General features: G+C 35.8%; 1 pseudogene across 1 annotated transcript; it reads left to right on the top strand.

The window, feature by feature from the left end:
• Nucleotides 1-23,653: 23,653 nt before the first annotated feature.
• LOC306661564 (ubiquitin-ribosomal protein eL40 fusion protein-like) lies at nt 23,654-24,128 on the top strand (annotated as a pseudogene). Its single transcript has one exon. The product of its transcript is annotated as a ubiquitin-ribosomal protein eL40 fusion protein-like (transcript).
• Nucleotides 24,129-24,515: the final 387 nt, after the last annotated feature.

Below are 24,515 nucleotides of genomic sequence, written 5' to 3'. Positions count from 1 at the left end.
TCAGGAGTCATCAGGAGATGTGTAGACATAATATTGCATCTCTAAAATGTACTGGCCATTGTTTGAGTCAGAGAAGCTATTGTCTATGTCTCACATTCACTGAAGACCCTTAGGAGATACAGGATATCTCCAGATGGTAACCATAGTTGCCTAGTCAGAAGGAAGGAATTACGACTTAGGCAACTAGTATGGGAAGCAAGCATATATATCACTGTAAAATCTTTTACAGCTTGTGAATTTGGTAACACAAACCATTATTATCAATCTTTTAAACATGTTTAAATTTTTTTTGAAATAGATTCATTGAATAAATGATACCAAAAGGAATTTTTATAGTGCAAATTCTTTATGCATCTAATTTTATCAAATGCATACAATACTTTCTCATGATACATGTGAAAAATGTTTGTGGACATTACTAATTACAAATATTAATGCCAGTAAAGCCAATTGGAAAACATAATTTAATAAGCAGTTTTTGTCTTGTTGTTATAGAAATATAACCTGATTAAGTATACAGAACATAGACATATAATGTATAATATTTAACTTTGAATTCTGATTGGAGAGAAAAGTCACTCATGTTAATTCAGATTAAAATGAACTAACACATGAATGATGATTTTATATTGGGTACTATTCTAAGTGCTTTAAATATTTTCATTTAGTCATCACAGTAAATCTATGAAATAGGTACTATCATTAGCCCTCAACTCCAGATGAGGAAATGAGGCAAAGAGAATATAAAGAAATTAATAAATAAGTATTGGAGAAAGTATTAATTCAAATTTTGACACAAAGCCAGTGCTCTTAACTATTAAGCTAAGGTAACTTCCAGACTTCTGAGATGAAGGTATTAATTGGGACCTCCCTTCCATGAGAAAATTAACTAAAATTCCTTCAATATTCCCAGATTCTGCCTGTGTAAGGATAGAAATTGACATCTATAATTTTTAATACTCTCAAGACCTAAGTTCCTGTAATTCTCTCTGACTCTGGCCAATTTTTGTTTTCCTTCTAAGTTAACATAAATATAACATGCAATATAGCAAACTCTGAGTTAGGAGGAAAATTATCTTCCATCGATTTAAACAAGCTAGCAATCTTTAAGGAAGAAACATGAAAGAATCTCAGAGTGCAAAGCAAAACATAATAGGATTTTTCTTTTATCTGAACTCCCTTCACTCAACGCTCTCTTTACCCACTTTGGTTCAAAGTACCCATCAAGCCATTTTTACTAAGAAATATGTGCTCTCCTAACAGGAATTCTGATCATCAGAAATTATCTTCTCTCTGCTTTGTGTAAGATGTAAATAACAATGCAGAAGGTATTAACACAATTTAACAAATATTTATTCAGCATCCAATATCAACCAAGCCATAAAAATCTATGCTTCATAAGTCTTTAGATTTTACTGAGAGAAGGAAGATAATAAATAATCAATATATGAATGAAAATATCAAGTGACCAGGACTTTGCAAAAAAAAAAAAAAAAAAAAGAATTACAATAGGTTTGAGTTCAGATGGAAAATTGGGTTATCTGTGAAGCTCTCCTTGGAAGATGATATTTGCTCTCAAAATGCAAGGAAAAGAAAAGAACCAGACAGGTCAAGCGAGGGAGAAACTACACAGAAACCCTAAAGTAGTGAGAATTACGTGTTCCAGAACAGAAAAGCAGCCAGTATGGCAACAATAGGGGACCAGGGAGAGAGAGGCCTGTTTCAAGGTCAGAAATGGATGAGCAGGCAGTTGAATTGCAGTTGGTAAGCAAGCAAGAAGTTTGGTTTTCATTCTCAGTTGCATTAGTGAGGGTTCAATTAGAGAAGCTGAACCACGGAGAATGATAGAGAAAAGGGGAGGTTATTACAATTGTGGAAGATGGTTAAACAGCTTGGCTGTTGCTTCTTTGTCTGGCTCTGATCCTGAGATCATCAGGCAGGCATTTGGGAAGAAAAACATGGGCATAAAGGAGGGATGAGAAAGGACAAGCTGGAATTCATGAGGACACGCTAGAAACCACAGGGGCAAGCTGAGCAATGCCACAACAAAGTAAGATGGGAAGACATTGAAGAGTATAAGCAGTGGAATCACATAATCTAATTTTTCAAAATCTCCACCATAACTATTACAATGGTAATAAACTAAGTTGAGAGAGAGTTCAAAAACAGCACAGCCTGTTGAGAATCTAGTTGAGCTAGGGGTTATCCTGGAAAAATTTTAACAACCTGCTAAGGGAAGGGAAAAGGAAGATTTGTACATTTGCCAATTTCTACAACAAATACCACCTAGTTTTAGTTACCAAAGGTTTAACAACCAGCTCACCAAATTCCTAAAAATTTAACTACCAGCACTCCCAAGTTGGTACTGATCAACTCCAATGCACAAATGAGTCTAGCTGAGAGATGAAGAAAGTTTGGATGAAGGACATGGAGGGAAGCATGTGAAATTTAAAATATGCTTTAAATATATATATATATATATATGTGTGTGTGTGTGTGTACATATATATATATATTTATATGTATTTTTTTTTTTACTTGCAAGTGGGGAGATATTAGTGTCCTTTACTGACCTAGGATAATTTTTAAAAAGAAGTTCTATTTTAGTCATGATAAAGCTCAATATAAATATAAAACAAGCATTAAGTATTAAAGTTTCAACTTCTGAGGGGAGGTATTAGATTTCAAAATCATCAGCAATGTAAGTAATATTTGAAATCATCATAGAGTTATCCCTCAGTATCCATAATTATTTCCAGGATATCTTGCTCATACCAAAGTCCACAGATGCTCAAGTCCCTTACATAATAATGGCATAGCATTTCCATGGCATAATTTTAAATTATCTCTAGGTTGCTTATAATACCTAATAAATATAAATGCTAAGTAAATTCTTGTTATGATGCATTGTTTAGTGAATAATGACAAGAACAATGTCTATACATGTTCAATATAAACAGAATTTTTTTCCCTAATATTTTCTATCCCTAGTTGGTTGAATTTATGGATGCAGAACTTCTGTTTATGGAGAACTAACTAGCAGTTATCAATTGCTGAATGATAAAGTAACCCAAACATAGAAGGTTAAACAAGTGCTTATGATTTCACAGATGCTATTGATGAGGTTTCTACCTCTAATTCATAATTTCTTACAAGGTTCCAGTCAAATTGTTGTGCAGGGTTGTGATCTCATTTGAAATCTCAGCTAAGGGAAGATCCATCTTCAAGGTGACTTGTGTGGTTTTTTGGCAAGACTCAGTTGCTCCTAGGTTGTTGGACTAAATGATCCTTCAGTTCCTTAACCCATACCTAACAGATCATTGGCTTCCCTTAGGATGAACAAATCTGAGTAATTACATACCTGAGAAAGAAGCCAGTGTTTTTGTAAAATAATCTTGGCATCACACCAATTTTAACATACTATTTGTTGAAAACTTACTACCAAGTCCAGACCACAGTCAAAGATAGAGGATTACACAAGCGTATGAATATCAAAATGCAGAAATTACGGGGGGCCATCTTAGAGGCAGCCTGTCAGAGCATATAAGTAAATAACATCAACCAGGGAAATATGGAGAAGAAAAGAGAAGGCTCAGGGATTTGACTTGAGCCATTCCGACTTTTATGGTTGTAAAAGAGGAGAAGCCAACACAACAGACTAAGAAGGAACAAAGAGGTAGGTGAAAAGAGAGTTAGGTCTCAGGAAAACACAAAAGGAACTTTTTAAGAAGTTGATAATCATCAACTGTCAAGAATCATAGGAGAGGTCAAGTAGGAAAAATTTCCCTAATGTTCAACAATAATCATGGAAAGACCTATTATAGTTGATTTATGAGTGGCATGGGAGACTGAGACAGGAGGATCACAAGTTCAAAGCCAGCCTCAGTAACTTAGTGAGATTCTAAACAACTTAGCAAGACCCTGTCTCAGAATAAAAATTTTAAAAATGGTCTGGAGATGTGGCTCAGAATTAAGCATTGGGGGGTTCAATCCCTGGTATGGGGTGGGGAGGGAGTAAAAAAAGAACTCAGAAGTTGAGATAAAATACATGCTAATGATATTCTTTGATTCTCAGCTTAATACAGATCTAAAATCAGATATCCAGATCTTTCAGTAAATGCTCTTATTTCCTCAAGTCAGTTAGAAATGGGTTTCCCAGCTAACACTGTAGTAATTATTATTGGTTCCTCTTGATGTCCCAAGAAAGCCTACGTATCTTGACCTTGAATCTGTCTTCCTTGAGTATGAGACACCTTCCTGGGAGGTTCTTTCAGTATTCCTGAAAATAGATCCCTCATGTACAATTTCAACAGTACTTTCAAATATTGTAAGTTAAATTAACTTCAACTCAAGTAGAATCTCCCACTAGAGAAGGCAATCAAATGAAGCATGTCTTATTATGCCCAAATACTGAACACTACTAGAATCTGGAATGGAGAAAAAAGGCCTAAGTGTAATAGACACAGCTGAGCTTTTTACATTTGATTGCCTACCTATACCTTGACCGCTAAAACCTATGCCTTACATTTAACCATCCATACTCAATTGCCGGTTTGATGTAGCAACTTCAGTTTTGTCCCTGGGATAACACCTGAATGGACTTTGCTCCATATGCCACCAGTCCTTGAAATGCACAGAGCTCACAAGAAAGCAAAAACATGGAGTGATGCTCTAACTAACAGGAGACACCTGTAAGGTAGGAAGAGAAGTTCCTAGTCTACAAAAGAGAAGCAAAAAGGAACCATAGGAATATTGTTCCAGAAATAGGAAAACAGTGATACAATAGCAAACATCTATTCATGAAAAGGTATGTATCATTCTTTATTTTTATTTACTACCTTGAAAACATATATGATACATGGTCACAGAACAAGTAGAAAAATGAGAAGTGGCTCATAATTTATATAGCTGATTTAATGTACAGTTGCATACATCTCTTAGAGTCGTAAACATCTTTCTTTCAATCTGAGGTAAGAGACGAATATCCCATGCATGTGGAGTCCAGGCCTCCCCTTGCCCGGTGCTGATGGGTCTCTCTCAGTTTACTGTGTTTTGCACAAGAAAAAGCCTATTTGGGGGCTCTTAAAGAAAACACAGCATTATTTGTATAAAAGAATTTCTTGTTGAGGGTGAATCCTCATTCTTTTAAGCAGCATGATATCAACAACAAAAAAAAAAATCTCAAAATTGGGAAAGTCAACGACAACAACAACGAAGAGTTTATCCCTTCCATCTAATATTTGAACTACTCTATGGTATTTCTGTCTGCCCTTGAAAATCCTTGGGAACAAAGAACTCACTAATTCCTAAGACTAACAATTCTAAATATAGGTTACTTTGACAGAATGCATTTCCATACATTGAACATAAAATTCCAAGTACTGTGAAATTGAGCCAGGTACTTTTCTTGGGCGTTTTGTCATTAGATATTATAAAGAATTTTTTCATTCAACCCCATTTTAAATCTTGAACTGACCCTGTTTCATAGCCTTACAAAAGAAAATTAAAGTTTATAGAGTTTCAACGAATATTCAATTACATGCAGCTGGTAAATAGCAGAGCTACAAACTAAGTGAAGGTCTTCTGGCTCCCCAGCATTTCTTTTTAACTAAAAGTGATCATCTATGATGTATCTGTCACATCTTAATGAATGAACTTTCTTTCTCTCATATGTGTATATGTGAATATGCCCATATACACACCCACACCCCCCCACACACACACATACTTATACTGGCATATACACATATACACATGTTGATATGAATGATAATGCAGTAGGTGTATGAGTAGTGTTTTTATTATTATGCCATATGTTTTATAAACTCAAGGCAAACATGTTTGTGGCAGTCAGGCAATCACCCCAAATTGCTTGGTCAATGAATCAGTAAAGTATCAAAGTAATTAGGTTGATGATCTTGGTGATGAATCATCCAATAATCCAGAATTAGTAGACAGATGGCTAAGGAACAAACAAAGGATTGTAAAGTTGCTGACCTTTCTAAGATCTTTCAAACTCCTCAAAAATCAGTCTGTTATAGAATGAGCTATGAATGAAAGCAAGCAGCTCCAATTTCTATGGTTGCAAAATGAAATTCCCAAAATTCAGTGATGCAAACAGCAATTTTATTATGTTCACAGATTGTGTTGGTCAGGCATTTAGAATGTGCAGGGCAAAGCTGGAACTATGACAGTTTTTAATTGTTATTTTTGTTCGTGTGTTTTGTTTCATAATGTCTGGTGTTTCAGCTAAGAAACTCAAGGCTAGAAGTAACAAAACAAATGGACGATGAAATCATATAAATACTTATTATCTCATATATGCAACAGGTAACACAGACGGTATGTGCAGATCTTGGCTAGAGCAATTTTCCTTGGTTTTCAAGAGCAACAATCTCAAGATGACAAGGTAGGATTTTTCTTGCCTTTAAGCTGACTTGGAAGTAGCAGCTGTAATCACAAATGCATCCAAATGCCTGGTGGAGACCACAGCATCCCCACCTCTTGGTGGGAACAGTGTTAAGGACATCTTGTGTGACAAATGAATATTTTTGAATATATTTTGGGGAAATATAATTCCTGCTGTCTGCATTCTGACCCCCAAAAATTCACATAGTTTTCACCTGCAAAATATATGTCTGATGTCCATCAAAATCCTCAAATCTAAACCATTTATACTATCAGCCTCTAGTTAAGCATCTTTTTATGTAAATGGGTTCAAAAGCACATAGAATTCTTCATATAAGATTATTTCATGCACCTTCTACATTACCACTTCTCTCAGTCTGAAAGCTTATAAATTCAAGTTATCTGCCCAACACACAAACAAAATATAAGAGTGGGAGATTCAAAGAATAAGAGCTATGAACACAATTATTCACATAATAGTGGAGCCAGGAAACACACAGGAAGCATTGCTCCATAGCAAATTTGAAATCCAGCATGTTTGTCAGTTAAAACTAAGACCTTCTGCCTGAGGGTTGTTTTCTAAGGCTCTTGCTCTTTCCTCTAAGCTCCTGGTTCTGCCCTCTGGACTCTGCCTTCTGAGTCTTCCTGCCTGCCCTACAGGGGAACCAGCCCATGCTTGCAGCTGCGCAGTTTCTTTCAGCCTGTTTTCTCACAGAAGAGGGAGCGCCCCAAGAAAGGGAGGCAGAAGCAGCACTGCCTTAATAGCTTAGCTTTGGCAGCCACAGAACATCACTTTATTATGGTCATAAGCATTCCAGATTTAAGAAAAAGGAACATCATATACCCTACTTCTCAGTAAGAGAAGTGTTAAAGACAAAATTGAAGCTTGTGTGGGACTGAAGATAATATTTTATCTATTCTGGTACAGCACAATCACCCACCCTGGGGATTTTTATTTGTTTGGTCATTTTAAACTAAAGGGTCTTTATTGGATCTTTACAATCTTGACTGATTTAGCTATTATTAAGTCAATTTAGATAGGAGACAGCCTTCCTTGAAGGCAAAGTGGCCAGTGACTTTTGTGATACAGAAGAAGCCCTGTTAGTATGGTTTCATCCCTTTCTCGTTGAATTAGAAAAAAATTGACTAGGATACAGGAGGAAAGAAGTATTGAAAACCATGTCTTGAACAAAATCATTTGTTTCATGCTTTCTTAGTAGTTCTGAGTGGTTTTGATTGTCAACTTTGCTTTACACCATCATTCAGGGACCACGCCTCTAGGAGAAGCTCTACCATCTACAATATGATTCTCCCAAGACAGTGGCAAGTAAAGAAAGGACATAAAGCAGTGTAGTCAAGGTTTCTGGGAGTCAGATTTGAAAGAGGTCTGAGTACTTTGGTGTCCTTCCGCCAACTATAATATAGCAAACTTCAAAAGTGGACAGGAATGTAGGGTGGTCTGTATCCAGGATGAAGAGGCCATATATCCAACTTTCCCCCAAATTCACTCAACCACTCTTCTCCATTACCATCTACTGCCAGGCTGCCTTGAATCTCCACCTTTGCAAAGCACTGGTTCAGTTTAGTCTCTCTTCGTGTCCTGTAGAGACCATATCCCACCCTTCCCTGAACTGGTCTGCAGACTCCAGGATAGCCAACCCTCTGGCTTCTAGTCATTTGGACAGTAAGTGGAGAGAAGATCTAAAGTCAGGAAGAAAGAGAGATCAGCTTATTGATTCCCTTCGCTCACCCTCCCACCAGTGATCTTCTTTTTCTGGCAGCGGCTGCATTCTAAGTAGAGCTCCCACGGGGGCCTCCCTGTCCGCAGCACCAGCCCGGCTCTGGGCACCAACACCTCTTTCCATGCTTTGGTTGTTGACAACTTCCAGTAAGGCCAGTTTCTGAGTATTTCACCGTCCTTTTTGGTTCCTATCATGCTTTCTACCCCTCTATAAATAGTCTGTTCATGGACTGCCATCAGCACTCCTTTTTGAGAGGTAACCTATTTCCCACCTGGCCCCGCGAGTGATACGATCATTCCTAGACGTGAACGGAAGGCAGCATATGATTACTGGACTCCCGTTTATGCGAGCGTGACATACATGAAGTAAATAGAAAGGGCCTAGCTTGGCATTAGTTATCCATTGCTATATATCAAACTACAAGAAAATTTAGTGGCTTAAAATAATCCCCCTCTCGGGCTGAAGAGATAGCTCAGCTGGTAGAGTGCTTGCCTTGCAAGCACAAGGCCATGAGTTCCATCCCTAGTACCGCAAAAAAAAAAAAAAAAAAAATCCCCCCTCTTGATTTCTGTGGGTAAGGTATCTGGATGCAGTTTAGGTGGGTCCTGTGGCTCACGGTCTTTTACAGGCTGCAATCAGGACATCAGTGTAGGCTATAGTCATCCCAAAACCTGACAAGGACAGGATTCTCCAAGATTAGTCTCATGGCTGCTGGTAGCCTTCATTTCTTGCACCTGTCACTCATAGGCCATCCTTGTTCTTTGGTCATGGGCCTCTTCATAGGCCGTTTCATTACATGGTAACTGACTGGGATTAGAGTCAGCAAGGGAAAGAGTCAAAGTGAACAAATGAAATGGAAGGCAGGGTCTTTTTGAAACCATCTGTAATGTGACTTTCCATTATATTTGTCATGCTCTTTTCATCAAAAGGAAGTAAACATCTTTAACAGTTGGAGCCTACAGTGCAGGGCAGGAGATTGCACATGGGCATGAAGATCAACACCACCCCAGTTCACAGCAGGCAAATAGGATAAACTCATCTGAGCTTGATTATTCAGTGGTACTAACAAAAACTAACTTCTTTAAACACATAGTCAGAATAGTTACATTTCTTTCCTTTGTTGTGTCCTATCACTCTGGCTTGTGTTAGAAGTTTTGTTCCCAATGCAGCAGGGTTAGGAGAGAGGGCCTCATGGGAAGTACAGAGGTCATGAGGATCTACCCACATGAATGGGTGAATGTCTAGTATTAAAGGTCTGAGGCTGTGCTTCCACCTCTTGCTCTCTCGCCCTCATTTGGCTCTTCCATCACAACATGATACTGGCAGAAGACTCATCAGATACCGGACTGTTGATCTTGAACTTCCAAGCTCCAAAACCGAGAGACTAAATTTCTGTGCTTTATAAATTCCCCAGTCTCAGATAGTCTATCAGAGCAACACAAAATGGACTAAAACTTCTACTGTGGACACTTCTATTCTCTAAAGCCATGTCACCATTTTCACTGAAAATAATATTTGTATGATGGAAGGGACTGAGGAAAATTAGATTTCCGAAGGGATCAGCAATAGATGTAGACTTCAAAGTAATGTAATTTACACCACTGAGCTTCTTTTGACCTGTAAATTTACAACACGCCTGCTGTCACTTTCTTGCTCAATCATGGAAGATGTGGAGCATCCGTCTTTGAAAGAAGACAGATGACCTCACAAAACAGCAGGCCTCCAGGGCTCTTTAACAATAGGGTCTCAAAAGAAATTGCAGCTTGTTTTTGAAGTGTGGACTAATAAATGACTCTTTCACTCTGAGTTTTTTTTTTTTTTCTTAATTCTCAAAACTAACTAAAAAGTCAGAGCTCTCTTACAAAAGAAAGAGAACATGATATTCAACAAATTATAAATTAATACCCATTAAATTTAATTGAGCTCGCTTTAAGCTAGTGAGCCTAAAGAGATCTTTTAAAGAGTAAAGGGGAAAGAAGAGGAAGAAATTGTGGTCCTAGGCTAGCTTTTTCTATCTCTCTTGGAATTAATCTTGTCCTTTTAATAAGAAGTTTCATCAGTTATTACATTTTCAGATGATACTACATTGCATTGGAAAGAGCTCATTTCAGCAGTGATTTTATCTCCTAGATTCTTAATAGAAAAACTGAGATTCAAAATACAGCAAACTGTAACATTCAGTAACCTTAATCTTGTTTCCTACACTGGCTTCTTCCTTTTTCTTAAAAATAAATTCAAATTTTTCCCACGTTTAAAATATTTGCATTCTTTGAAAGACTAGTCTATTTTTACTAACTTTCCTCTAATGGACTTCACTCCCAGTTACAGTTAAAAAGTTTAGTTTTAACTCCTTCCTCTAACTACTATGTCAGTCTACCAAAACACTCAGAAACTTAGAAGCATTTTGACTCAAGCCAAGTAGATTTTCCAATTTTGCTCCCAATTCCAGATGTTTCCTTTACATTTGATTTAGTTTACCATTTCTTTAAAGTACTACTTTCTCTTAAAGGGACCTCCCTTTCCTAGGGCAGTGTCCCAGTCTGCTCATGAGCCCTTACATTATGTCCTGGGCTTCATTCCATTTCCATGCCTCTGTCACCACTGTGGCCCAACTCTCATTAGTCTCTGTCTGGATTAAGGCAACTGCCTCCTGGAGATAGATGATGTCTCCTCTACTCACACCTCCTCCACTGGTATGCTGAAGCCAGTTTAAAACAGTTTGTGAGAGTGGATTGTTGAATTTTCAGGAATTCTGCCAACTGATTTTTAACAAAGCAATTATTTAAAAAATCAAAATATATAAATTAACACTTGAATAAATCAGATTTAAAATAAAGTTAATAATTTATGTATATATCATTGCTTCCTCATCACTGACTGCATTTTTCGATTGCACAGTCTTGAGCTTATTTACATCTATTGTATCCATAGAGTGGAAATATTGTATGGAAGGACTACTACAGATTTCTTCTCAATCCTGCATTAAACAATGTCTCAAATTGGTCATGGTGGGTATACTTACACCATAGAAATTAGCAAATACTGCAAACATTTTTATTGGTACATTATAATTATTCATATAAGTAGGATTCCTTGTTACATATTCATACATGCACACAATGTAATTTGATCCATTTCATTCCCCTGTACCTCCCTTTTCCCTTCCCTCCTCTCTTGTTTTGGTCCCCTTCTTCTACTCTACTGGTATCCCTTCTATTTTTTTGAAATTCTCCCTCCCCTGTCCCCCGCCTCTCCTTTTTTTTAATTTCCTCTCTCGTTTCCACATGAGAGAAAATATGACCATTGCCTTTCCAAGTTTGACTTATACTGCTTAAAATAATGTTTTCAAGTCCCAGTAATTTCCCTGCAAATGACATAATTTCGTTCTTCTTCATGGCTAAATAAATCTCCATTGTATGTATATATGCCCTATTTTCTTCATTCATCTATTGACAGGTACCTAGATTCATTCCATAATTTGGCTATTGTGAATTGTGCTGTTATAAACACACACATATCACAAAAGTATGCTGACTTATAATTCTTCTAGATAAATACTGAGAAGAGCTCATAATAGGATAGGAACACATACAGTCAATTAGTTTCAATCGTTCAGATCCAAACTAACAAAAAGGATACCTTTGACCTATAACTGTGGCTTCGCATTTGACAAAAACTGGGACAAGAAGCAAGATGAGATAGAACAGGGAACATGGCTGTGAAATCTGAGAATATGATGTCATCAAGGTCTAAAACAGCTGAAACTTAGACAATGAGTTTCTCAAGCAAACTCTTTCTGTCTCATCCAAATTGTCCTAAATAAGAAGACAACAAATAAAGGTCTGTGTTTATTGGACATAGGTTTTACAACTCAGAACATCCAGGCCTTAAGACAGAAAAATCAGAAGTTCTGTGCACTTGATTGCAAAGTTAAAAATCTTTCTTGATGACTTTTATTGCAAAAACTTTTCTTGATACTCTGAAAATTCTCCTTTTTTTTCCTGTTTTTTTTTTTCTTTTCCTTTTCTGTAGTTACCTTTAACCAAAATCTTCAAGAATGCAGCTTATAAGTTGTGACTATGATTTGAATTACAAGAAGCACTTTGTGGCTGAATCTTGAAGTATAACCAGCAATATGAACTGGAAAATTTCCACTCAATAAATCTACTTTCAACCTCTTTGATGTTTACTCTAAAATTTCTCTGTCTCCAACTCAAGTTTTTTAAGACTTTCATCTTTCCAACTTGCTCATTATTTCTGATTCACAGGTTTTAGTTAAAGTATTTTTAGTAAACCATTTTAGAAAAAAAGTATGTTGAATCATAATTCCAGTTGTTAGTCATTTATTTTCCAAATAATTTCAATAATTCTGAATTTTTATTATATTACATAATGTCACATATATTTTTCTAAGTAAAATTACTCTCCTAAAATACGTAAGTACCAAATTTCTATTTTTTGATAATTACTTTGATAAATCTTGTTATCAATAAAGGTTACAGTTAAACTAAATATGTTTATTAAAAATATATTTTATATATATTGTTATTTTTAGATAACATGAGTGGTTCTTCATTTTAGTTTGTAAAGTAAAATTGGAGTAAATTTTATTGACATTTTATAACTGGATTTCCTGTGTTTTCCAAATATCAAAACTTATGCTCTAAACTCTACTTTCCTTCTTCAAAGTGAGCACATAGAGATAGGATTCTCTAACAATAAAGATGACACAAAAATGGAAAACATTTATAATTAAAGAATTAGGACTAATTTAACAAGAAAAACTTTATATTTATTTTTGTGCCTTTCTGACCTCAAATTTGTTACAATGAACATGAACAAAAAAGAGAATTGAGAGTTGATGATTGAAACATAATGTATTTATTATGTAAATAATTGTGTTTTATAGTATACTATTAAAGTCTTAATATTAAACTGATGGTCTTGTAGCAACCAGAAAACAAAACAAATTAATAGTGTATTGCTTTCTGCATTTCTTTCAAAATCTCAGCACCATTTCTTATTTGTTTGGAGAATTGTAGAAGTCAACTATTCCTTTCATCTTCATCCATATGCACTTTAAATTTGATTGTCTTCCACATTTTCTTTAATGAGAACTTAATGTTAGTAAGTCTTACATGATAGGGTCAATTTCCATTTAAGCTTGTTTGCATTTGTGGCCAGAATTCTCCCAAGTTTTGTGAATCCAGTCATCTGGCCGAAATGCATCTTAGTAAAATTAAACAGGGACCCCAGCAGGAAAGTGTAGATGAACAAACGAACATTTACAAATCTGAAATCTTGAAAAAAAAAATAGACTCAGAACATGGGACATCACGGAAATGAAAAGGTCAGCATAGATAACTAAGGTTCAAAACGGGAATGCTACTTATGTCTGAAACTCTAGGTTTGAAACATACATGGGTAGCTTGCAGCTTTATGATTCCCAACGAGTAATTCTAACGCATTGCTCCTCAATTTCCTGGTTTGAAAAACAGTATATCTGTCACTGAGGGATGCTTTGTATATTAATTCAATGACTAACATGGTTAATTTAAAAGCACCAGATTTAAATAACAAGTGTTAATTCACATAAACCTAGGGATCTCTCTTCCTTGATCCCTCTGAAGTTTTCCACAAAGATCACCTTCACTGGATAAATTATTTACACTAATTTCAAGAATTTCCTAACAAACAATTGTAGATTCTTACTAACCAATTAGAAAATAGAAGATATTTGTTATACTTTTAAAACAAAAATCACTTCCTCTTAGTGAACTAAGTGACTCAAACACATAGTGGAGTTGTCACCTTATCCCATTTTTGCTACAAAATATCACAGACTGGGTATTTACAAATTATAGACATTTCTCACAGTTCTAGGGATGGGAAGTCCAAGATGAAGGCACTGGCAAATCTGAAGTCTGGTGAGGGTTTGCAACTTCTTGCCATGTCCCCATGTGGTAGAAGTCAGAAATGCACAGAGAACAAGGGTTCTCCCTTCTCTTCTCTCTCCTGCCAGGTGAGGACACTGGATACCATTTGTGAGGAATGAGCCCTCACTAGACACCACACCTGCCAGGACTTTCTTCATCCTCCAGAACTGTGAGAAATAAATTTCTTGTTTTCATAAATGATTCCCTCTGAGGTATTTTTGTTAGAGCAACAGGAACAGACCAAGGCAATAGTTGAGAAATAGAAGGGGGAAATACTCACTGTATAATTTGGAAACCAAGAACAGCTGGCCTGGACAAACTTCCTTAAGAGGTTGACTCATTCTTCCATTTCATCAAATATTTTTCTCTATCTACTAGGGTCTTAGTCACTCTGTGGGCTGAAGATAAAATGATGAGAAAGAGAAAGCAACCAGTTTCCTCTCAAGGTCTAAAGAGAATAACAGGCAAGTAAAGAAACAATTACAATCAAGTGTGACATTATTTTAAAAGTGGGACTATAGATAGAAGGCACAGCAGGGACACTGGAGGAGATCTAGGACCTGGGTACAAGAGAGATTTCTCAGAGACATCATCTAAAGTTTTCTCCCTATGTAAGTATGTTCAACTCAAACGTGGAGAAAGAATAAAGCCGTGGTTCTCAGGGTCAGGGTTGCAGAGAGGAAGTAGATGTAGATAAAAGGAAAAGGATGAGCAAATATAAAGGATGAGCAAGTTGAAAGTTTTAATGTACAACATGAGGAATATAGGTAATAATAGTGTACGGTATTCAGGATTTTTGCTAAACAAGTAGATTATTGTTCTTGCCATAGGATGATAGAATGTATAACTATGAGATGATGGATATACTGATTTGTTCCACTATAGCAACCATTTTATTATATAACTCATAACATCAAATTGTATACTTTGTATACACAATAAATTTTATTTTAAATCTTCAGAGAAAAATCTGACTCCTTTACTGTACCACAAGGAAATGTGAACATTTTGTAAGCCTATTTGTAAATAGTATACCTGTAGTACAAAATAAACAATAAATTAAAAACTCATTAGCCATCGCTTAGTTCAATTCAACTGGCAAATAACCAATCCCCAGTTATTAATGATGCATATATGCATTTAGTTCCCTTTGCCATGCAATGTATTACTGTGTTCTGAGAAAAATGACCTGTCTTGCCATAGAAATGTATTCTTTAAGCCAGGCGTGGTGGTGCACACCTGTCATCGCAGAGGCTTGGGAGGCTAGGGCAGGAGGATCATGAGTTCAAAGCAAGCCTCAGTAACTTCAAGGCACTAAGCAACTCAGTGAGATCCTGTCACTAAATAAAATACCAAATAGGGCTGGGGTGTGACTCAGGGTTTGAGTGTCCCTGAATTCAATCCCTGGTACCTGCCCCCCCCCAAAAAAAAAAAACCAGAAAAGAAATGTACTATTTAAACTGAATAATGAAGAGTAAAGGTAATTATACATTAGCTATTAGTCTGCATACAATTATGTTTGCTTACTATACATCAGAAGCTGGATGGGACTTGGTAGAGCAACATGGATTGGATAGAGGACAATTCACACTATTCTTCACATGATACATGGAGTTGGATAAACGACTCAGCAGCAAGGCAAACAGAAGAAATAGCAAATGTAAGGTATTCTATGAGGATCTTAACTGATACCAATTACAAGCAGCATTTGGGATAAATTCGTTTATATACACTCTACCAATTCCTTAGGAATACTCAAATTTGTAGCCATCTGGAAATCTAGAAATGTAAATGACATTAACCTTCTGTAAAGTACCGTAAACTTAAGACTACTGAGCTTTTTTTCTAAATACATACTTTTCTACTGTGCAGATTAGAAATGGAGTGGGGAGGAGGCTGGAAACTCCATCTTTTAATCCATTATTCACTCAGGACAGGGATAAAAGCCTGAGATAAAGAACATAAAGCTTCTTTTAAACCAAAAAGCCCTATTTCACTGTGTTAAGTTAGTATTGCTAGGAAAGGCATTTTCTCAAAATCACTGGAAGAAAATATGTCCCTTCTGCAGTTAATGAAAAGTCATTTTCAATGTGATCTCAGGAGAAGCATTTGCACAACTAAGGAACATAAATAAAAAGCATTTTAAATGTATACTTTTGAAAATGAATTTGGAAATCTGTAATTTCTTAATATTATTCAAACAAATTTGGAGGGGGAATAGAGGGCAGATATTGGCCAAATTATATTGTTATATTGTGATTGTGTGTATGTATGAATATGTGACAACAAATCTCATCAGTATGTACGACCACAGCACAACAATAAAAAATGTGGGAAACAAAGCAATTTTAGAGTATTCCCACTGGACTTCATGAACATGTCAATAACTAACTGAAAAGATTATATTAAATATGAGAATTTAACACAATATTTATTATTCTGATTCCACGTATTATAAAAAAATACACAAAAGAGGAAACTACTAAATAACCATTCGGAAAAATTCTGTTTCTAACCTGAAACCAAATTTCTCCATAAAAATAACCTTGGGCTTAGCTCAAAAGTATATGGTAAGGCTTTTCCATTACTATATTTTTAAAATTATTAAATATAGTATATCTCCTTAGTAGAGTTCAACAACCCTTTATAGAAAACAAGCAATATGGCTGTTATTGACCGTAGGTTACAAATACAAGGATTACAAATATGTTGAAGTCATTCTCAAACACAAATTGTAAGCTAACTATCACAAGCAAAACTGATTCTCTCCCAGAAATGTGATCTATCTGAACTTGGTGAAAAAAAAAAATTTACCTGGTAAATTTACTAAATGGGGAACACTAACTTTAACACAAATGAAATCTAAAAATTTCAAAATTTCTTCAGGAAAATATCTATTTTCTGGCTAAAATTACCCACCATAATAATAAAAATCAATATGATTTTTCTAAACAAAATATGCTGCGGGCTGGGGATATAGCTCAGTTGGTAGAGTGTTTGCCTCACAAGCACAAGGCCCTGAGTTCAATCCCAGTTCCGCAAAAAAATAAATAAATAGATAAATAAATAAATAAAAATAAACAAAATATGCTGACCTGACTAAAAAAGGAAGAATATTTTAAAAATATTGGCCAATTCCCAATTTCATTATAATTAAGGTTTTAAATCAGATATTTTAAGATTTTGATAAATTATCAATATTTTCACACATTCTAACAAAAATATTTTTTTATTTCCACTTAAAACTGTATCTCATCTTCCAAAGAATGATTTCAAGCATTTTTAAAAATCAAACATATGTATATATGTACTTACACACATACACAGACACACAAACATGCACAGATGCACATATGATCTGTCAAGACTACTATGAATTCGAAATCTTGAATCTTGTAAAAGGAGAAAAATACAAATTATCGCTTTCTTGAATTCATAATTTTAGTGACTGAGAATGAATTTTAAGTGTTCTTACTTTTTAATTTTCTCATCCTTAAAGTAAATTTTTAATATGTAATGCTCATTACCTTGAACACATATTTTACTGGTATTAAATTCTAAAATGAATTGATCTCATGAATCCTTATAAAAGTGACATATAACACCTACTACAACTTGTCTTCTGACAAGTTTTATAACATATTCAAATATATTCTTCATAGTGTTGTTTATGTGCAATTATCAATGAAAACTAAATATATATTAAATAAAATTCAACAAAGACATTATTTTAGGAAGGTAAACTAATTCATTTTCTGCATCACGTAGAACATATAGTCCCTATATTAGATATGGTAAACTTGCCACTCTTAGGCCACTTAAAAAGCTACATTCATAATTTGTCATTTAAAAAGGAGAGAATCTGCATACCAGTAGTGATTCTCAAATGTCCTTCAAAGAATGACTGTACTCCACTGACCTGCACTCCCGCAGGCCACGATCAGCCGGCACTGAGGAAAGACTACATGCCTTAGGTAGAAGTTGGATCTATCCCTTTTGGCTGTGCTCTGGCCCCCTTCACTCATGTTAGTTACCTTCCTGGACCTCATTCTGAGAGGATTAAATGGCCACATCCATTTGAGACCAAAAAGTATAGGAGAGAGTAAGAACTAACAGCTCTACTGTGCAGAGAGGCATTTCAGGATCCACTTGTAAACTAAATCACACTAGCTTTGCACACTTACTTCTCCGCATTTTGTTTGGAAGTAAAGAAATGCTCTTAAATTCACATAATTTTCTTAAACTACTATAAAGGCATGTTTTTTTCCCAACTTCAAATATGTTGTATACACACATAAAAACAAATCAAAACATGTCGCTAAAATAAAATGGTAATTGCTCATGAGTGGGCAGAGGGAAAAAATATCCTTCACAGGCTTCTAATTCATGAAATCATTCATTTAGTATATTTCAGAAAAGTCTAATTTCTTTATTTTAAAAAGCAATGAATGAATAAATTCTGCTGATGGGATGGGAAAGACAAAATTTTCACACTTCTCCAAACCTAATGCATTTAGCATAAAATTATCTGTATTGTGTTGAATTGAGTAAATGTTTCTTAGCAAATATGATTTTGCTAATTTCTTAGAAGCTATTTCTGTGAAATTCAAATTCCATTTCAATTTTTACAAAGTAAAATTTTAGAGACTATCAAAGGAAATTGTAAAGTACTTACAGCAAGTTAGCTATTTTAAAATTACTACTTGCATGTCAGTAGAGTTGAATCTGCTCCTGACTTCTTTAAGTTGGTAGAAATGTCAATAAGAAACTGTGACATATTTCCCCTTCATATTTATTTTTATTTAAAGGGTTCACATATGATACACTGATATAAAAAAAAATTTTTTTTTAAAAAAACTACTTTTGTAATTAGCTGAGAAATGTTCAAAACAAAAAAGGATTTCTGGAAAGTTCACAGTCCTCCAGCAAATGTCAACACTGAAAACTTGGCAGATGTCTAATTATTATTGCAGTTTTTCAAATAGACTTTTTATGACTCACCAAGACTATGAAATCAGTTCCATTAAAAGACCTCTCCTATATTATTATGTCAGAATATTCTGATTTATATGCTATCTTCTGAGACTCATTGTGCTCAATCTGCCTTTGCCACAAACATGGCAATACATCTTGTTCTCATAACTTACTTCTGCTCCCCCTTCCATCCCTTCCTCCACTCAACATCAGCCCTAAGACAGTAAACATCAATTGTTCCCCTTACAAGGTATATAGGATAACCACATTTCCAGGAACTCTCAGAATAGCTGATATACCCACAGCCCGTCTGTAATAAATGGACACTTAGTTCTTTTACACTATAAGGCCAAGTACAATATGTGATCCAGTCTTTATTTACAGATATATGATTAAACTAGCTAATGAAATTATCAGCATGTAATACTGTTCAACAAATACCCATTTTTGTTCTTATCATTATTCTCTGAAAGAATATATATATATGCTTTTTGAAATAAATTTATTAAATTAAATCTGCTTAAAATGCACTTACTATTAGAGTTATGAATGCACTGTAAAGCGAAGCTGGAGTTTTCTTTCAAATATTTTATAATCAAATGAGGAAAAAAAACTGGTTTGAGGTATTCTGCTTAAGCAAACTGGGGGGCAGAGCATGAATACAGTTATCTTGCTGTAAGTCATATACTATAGTATAAATATCAACATAAAACATGTTAAATTAGTCCAAGAAAATATTCAGTCCAAAGTAACACAAAGGATCAGATGATCAAGTCACACTTACAAGAATCAGAGATCTCAAACAAAATATGAAAATGTTGAAAGGCCCACAATATTGAACACAATATTCTTCAGCTACTTCCTTCCCACGTCTGAGTTGTCCTTTGACCCAGAAAAGATGAGATCTCTACATGACACTCTGAAGTCCTCCACAAAGCTAAGGTGTTTCTGTTCTAGGGTGGTTCAATTATATTTCATTTATATCTCAGAGAAGTGCATGATTTATATGACATTCCCCAGTGAGCTGTGTCTTCTAAATAATAGGTTCTACTTCCTGTAGGAATGAACACCTTGCCAATGAAATCATATGAGGGGGTGTGTCAGAGATAAGGTCTCTGCTCCTAGCAAATTGTATTAATCTGTTCATACAAAAGGCCAGTTGAGACAATAATTAGACCAGGTCATCTGTCTTCTTCTCCTTCCCCTGAGGAAAATAAAAAGTAACCCTATAATAGTCCAACAACTGTAATGTTCTCCCAGAGACCAAGTCACATTTTGAGGACATCCCAAATATCCAAAATAAAGTAATTTCTGAAATTTTCCATCCCAACCTTGGTAAGATATAAATCTTAGAACCATAAGATCATATGAATTGAGATGGCGCATCATGTGAACTCTCAAAAGACTAAATCAAAACCCACATTGTGAATTATCAATAAGTTAAATTTTAAAATATAGTATAGAAAGACAAATACATAACTCCTATAATAAATATTATTTCCCATGAATTCTTATCATTTAGTTTTGTGTTCAATAAGTCATTAAAGTTCACATTGCCTGAAACTACACTAAAATCTGAATTTATAACAAAAAAATCTAGAAAAGTCTCCTCCCTTCACTAAGTTCATAATTTCAAATGACATTTATTTTTAAAAAGGTAGAAAAGACATCCTCTAATGAAGGTAGATCTGGATACTGCTGAAAAAAATCACAGCAACAATTTCTAAACCCAAATTTCATAATTCACAAGGAGAATCTAAACTGAAGAATTTGTAAAAGAAAACCAAGGAAGATGGAGAAATGAATGTTCAAGATCAAGAAAACAATGGGTAGAAGTTCAGCGTTCACAGAAAAAACATGCATTCAACAAATTCAAAGTAGTTCATTCAGGGATAAGGTAAGACTGGAGCAGAGCACAGGGGCTTAGTCATGAAGTGGTTTGCAAGATCTGTTACCTTTGAATTTTAGCATGAGATCATGGGTTGCCACAGAAGAAAGTTAAACAGAGTGTGACATGATCAGATATGCCTTTTAGAAACATACAATCAGCAAAATGGGGCAGAATATTAAAGGTTGAGGGACAAACTAGGGTCCTATCACAATAATCCAGGTGAGAGATGGAGGTAGTCTGATCCTGGGTAATAGCAGTGGAGAAAAGCTGACTGGTTTGAGAGACTTGCAGAAGACTGAACAGCCAGGATGATACTGAATAGACCTGAGAGCTGAGGAGGAAGCGGTCAAGAACACACCCTTCTTTTGGTAGGATAATTGGGTAAATGATTTGCCATTTGCTAAGGTGAATCAACGAAAGGAAGGAAGGAAGGAAGGAAGGAAGGAAGGAAGGAAGGAAGGAAGGAAGGAAGGAAGGAAGGAAGGAAGGAAGGAAGGAAGGAAGGCAGGCAATGAAGTACAGAAGAAAAACTATAAATTCATATTTTTGTTGATTAAATTTGAAGAGTCAGACTAGCCACGTGTGGTATAGTCTGTAAGAAGTTAGATGGGTAATTTGATGTTAATTAAAAATATCTGGTTGAAATTATTTCTTTGAATCGGTAGCATATATAGTAGTTGGGAATTAAAGTCATGAAGTTGGACATAATTTGAACGGGAATTCTCCCTCAGGAAAGAGAGAATGGAGCATAAAAATTACATGATCAAATAGAAGAAGATGTAAGACAACTGGGTAAGAACAAGGAAATAAGAGGAAAATCAAGCTAGTGAGGTGTCATGGAATCTAGGAGAGAGCATTTCAGGAAGGGTCTCTCAACAGGGGTAAGTGATGCTGAGAAGTCTCTGAGAAGCACCCATGGTGTTTTCTAAAAAGGAGGTGTAAACTCTGACAGGAGAAAGAATAATGGAATTCTGGGGAGTAGAAGCCAGACAGATTAAAGAAGAAATGTAGGAGGAGATTAACAAGCTAGACAACAAGCTAGATTAGACAACTATTTCAAGAAAGCTGCATGCAAAGGATAAGAGAGAAAATGGAAGTAAACTGAAGGCAGAAAACAGGTCAAATATTGACATTTTTCTTGGCTTACTTATTTCATTCTATAATAACAAAAATAGTCCTATTTACAGAATCATGCATAGGAAGAATAAATAGAAGAGGGAAAAGAGAAGGAGGGATCCATAGAAGATGGTTCCTAGGAAGACAAGTGGAAGGATGAGTCTTGAATAGTAAGAACTGAAATCAGAGATGAGAATGTTTGTTGGTTTATGGGTGGAAAAATTTCTATTTTATGTCATTCTGTTCCCATTAAAATAGGATATGTAGCAATCTGCTGAAAATTAGGGAAAGGGTTGCTGATTTGAGAAACATATAGGCAAATAAAAATGCTTATAGATGTTATAAAGATGTTATTCCACAAACGGAATAGAGAGCTCAGGAAATATTAAATTAAAAATGAGTTATTGCTGCGGGGAACAGTGGCACACACCTGTAATCCCAGGGGTTGGGAGACTGAGGCAGGAAGATCACAAGTTCAAACCAGCCTCAGCAACAGCGGGCACTAAGCAAATCAGTGAAACCCTGTCTCTAAATAAAATACAAAATAGGGCTGGGTTGTGGCTCAGTGGTTGAATGCCCCTGAGTTCAATCCCCCCTCAAAAAAAGATGAGTTATTGACTATTGGAATGTTCCTGTAAGATAACAAAAAGTTGTATCATATTTAGAATCTTACCTTACTATAGCCCATTTCTATCAATTTTGTAGTTCAGGATCATAATAATTAAAATGATAAGTTACAATGTGCTACAGATGTTTCTCAGAATTCTCTTATGCATGACTATGTGACAAGCAGTTCCTCACTATATCAAAAGACCTCTCATAGTACTTAATGTCAAATGTAGATAGGCAATTAATAATTTTCCTCCACAAATTCCTTCTCTATTCTGTACTTCTAATGTCAGATTTTACCCACAAAGCCTAGAAATATGTAAATATTTAAATATCAAATAGCATTTATTGTGTTGGAGTTAATAGACTTTGACATCAAAATACCCAAGTTCAGGGCTGGGGAGATAGCTCAGCTGGTAGAGTGCTTGCCTCACAATCACAAGGCCCTGAGTTCGATCCCCAGTACTGAAAAAAAAAAAAAAAAAAAAAAAAAAAACCCAAGTTCAGACCCCAAATCTGCCATTTTCCAGTAGGTAACAAAAGAAAGCTATTGACCCTATTGACCACTCCATTCAGAGTGGATCAAGGACCTAGACACTAGACCAGAGATCCCACACCTACTAGAATAAAATGTGGGCCCAAATTTCTATTGTGTCAGCTTAGGAACTGACTTCTTCAACAAGACTCCTAAAAAGCACAAGAAGTAAAATTAAGAATCAATCAATTGGATGGTATCAAACTAAAACTCTTCTTCACAGCAAAGGATACGATCAAGAGAGCTTACAGAACAGAAGAATATCTTTGTCACCTGGACCTCGGAGAAAGCATTGATCTCCAGGAAATACAAAGAACTCAAAAAACTCAACACTAGGGCTGGGCATATAGCTCAGTTGGTAGAATGCTTGCCTCACATGCAAAAGGCCCTGGGTTCAATCCCCAGAACCACACACACACACAAAAAGCACTTCCAAGCGGATGCAGAGATGCAGATCTTTGTGAAGACCCTGACGGGCAAGACCATCACCCTCGAGATCGAGCCCAGTGACATCATTGAGAATGTCAAGGCCAAAATTCAAGACAAGGAGGGCATCCCAACTGACCAGCAGTGTCTGATTTTTGTGGGCAAACAGCTGGTGGATGGCAGCTCTCTCTCAGTTTACAACATCCAAAAAGAGTCCACCCTGCACTTGATGCTTCCCCTGTGAGGTGGCATCATTGAGCCTTCCCTGCATAAGTTGCCCATAAGTACAACTGTGACAAATGATCTGTCGCAAGTGTTATGCCCGCCTGCACCCCCGTGCTGTCAACTGCCGTGAGAAGAAGTGTGGCCACAATAACAACCTCTGCCCTAAGAAGAAAATCAAATAAAGCCCCTCTGCTGACTCCTTTCTCCAAAGGGCAGCCTCCTGCCCAAGCCCCATGTATAGCCTTGGGACCTCAATAAAGTTTCCCTTACATTGAAAAAAAAGGAAAACACTATAACACCAAATAACCGAATCAATAAATGGGCAAAGGAATTGAACAGGTACTTCTCAGAAGAAACACAAAAGGTCAAGAAATATATGAAAAAATGTTCAACATGTCTAGCAAATAGAGAAATGCAATTTAAAACTACACCAAAATTTCATCTCACTCCAATCAGAATGGCAATTTTCCATCTCACTCCAGCCAGAATGGCAATTATCAAGAATACAAGGGAGCTGGGGATATAGCTCAGCACAAATTCTAGAGTGCTTGCCTTGCGTGCATAAGGCCCTGGGTTCTATCCTCAGCATCACAAAAAAAAAAAAAAAATACAAGTAATAATAAATGTTGATGAGGATGTGGGGAAAAGGTTCA

The sequence above is a fragment of the Sciurus vulgaris genome, assembly GCF_902686455.1.
Source record: "Sciurus vulgaris genome assembly, chromosome: 5".
NCBI lineage: Eukaryota > Metazoa > Chordata > Mammalia > Rodentia > Sciuridae > Sciurus > Sciurus vulgaris.
Note: the sequence above shows the minus strand (reverse complement) of the source record. Positions and strands in the feature narration are given on the sequence as shown.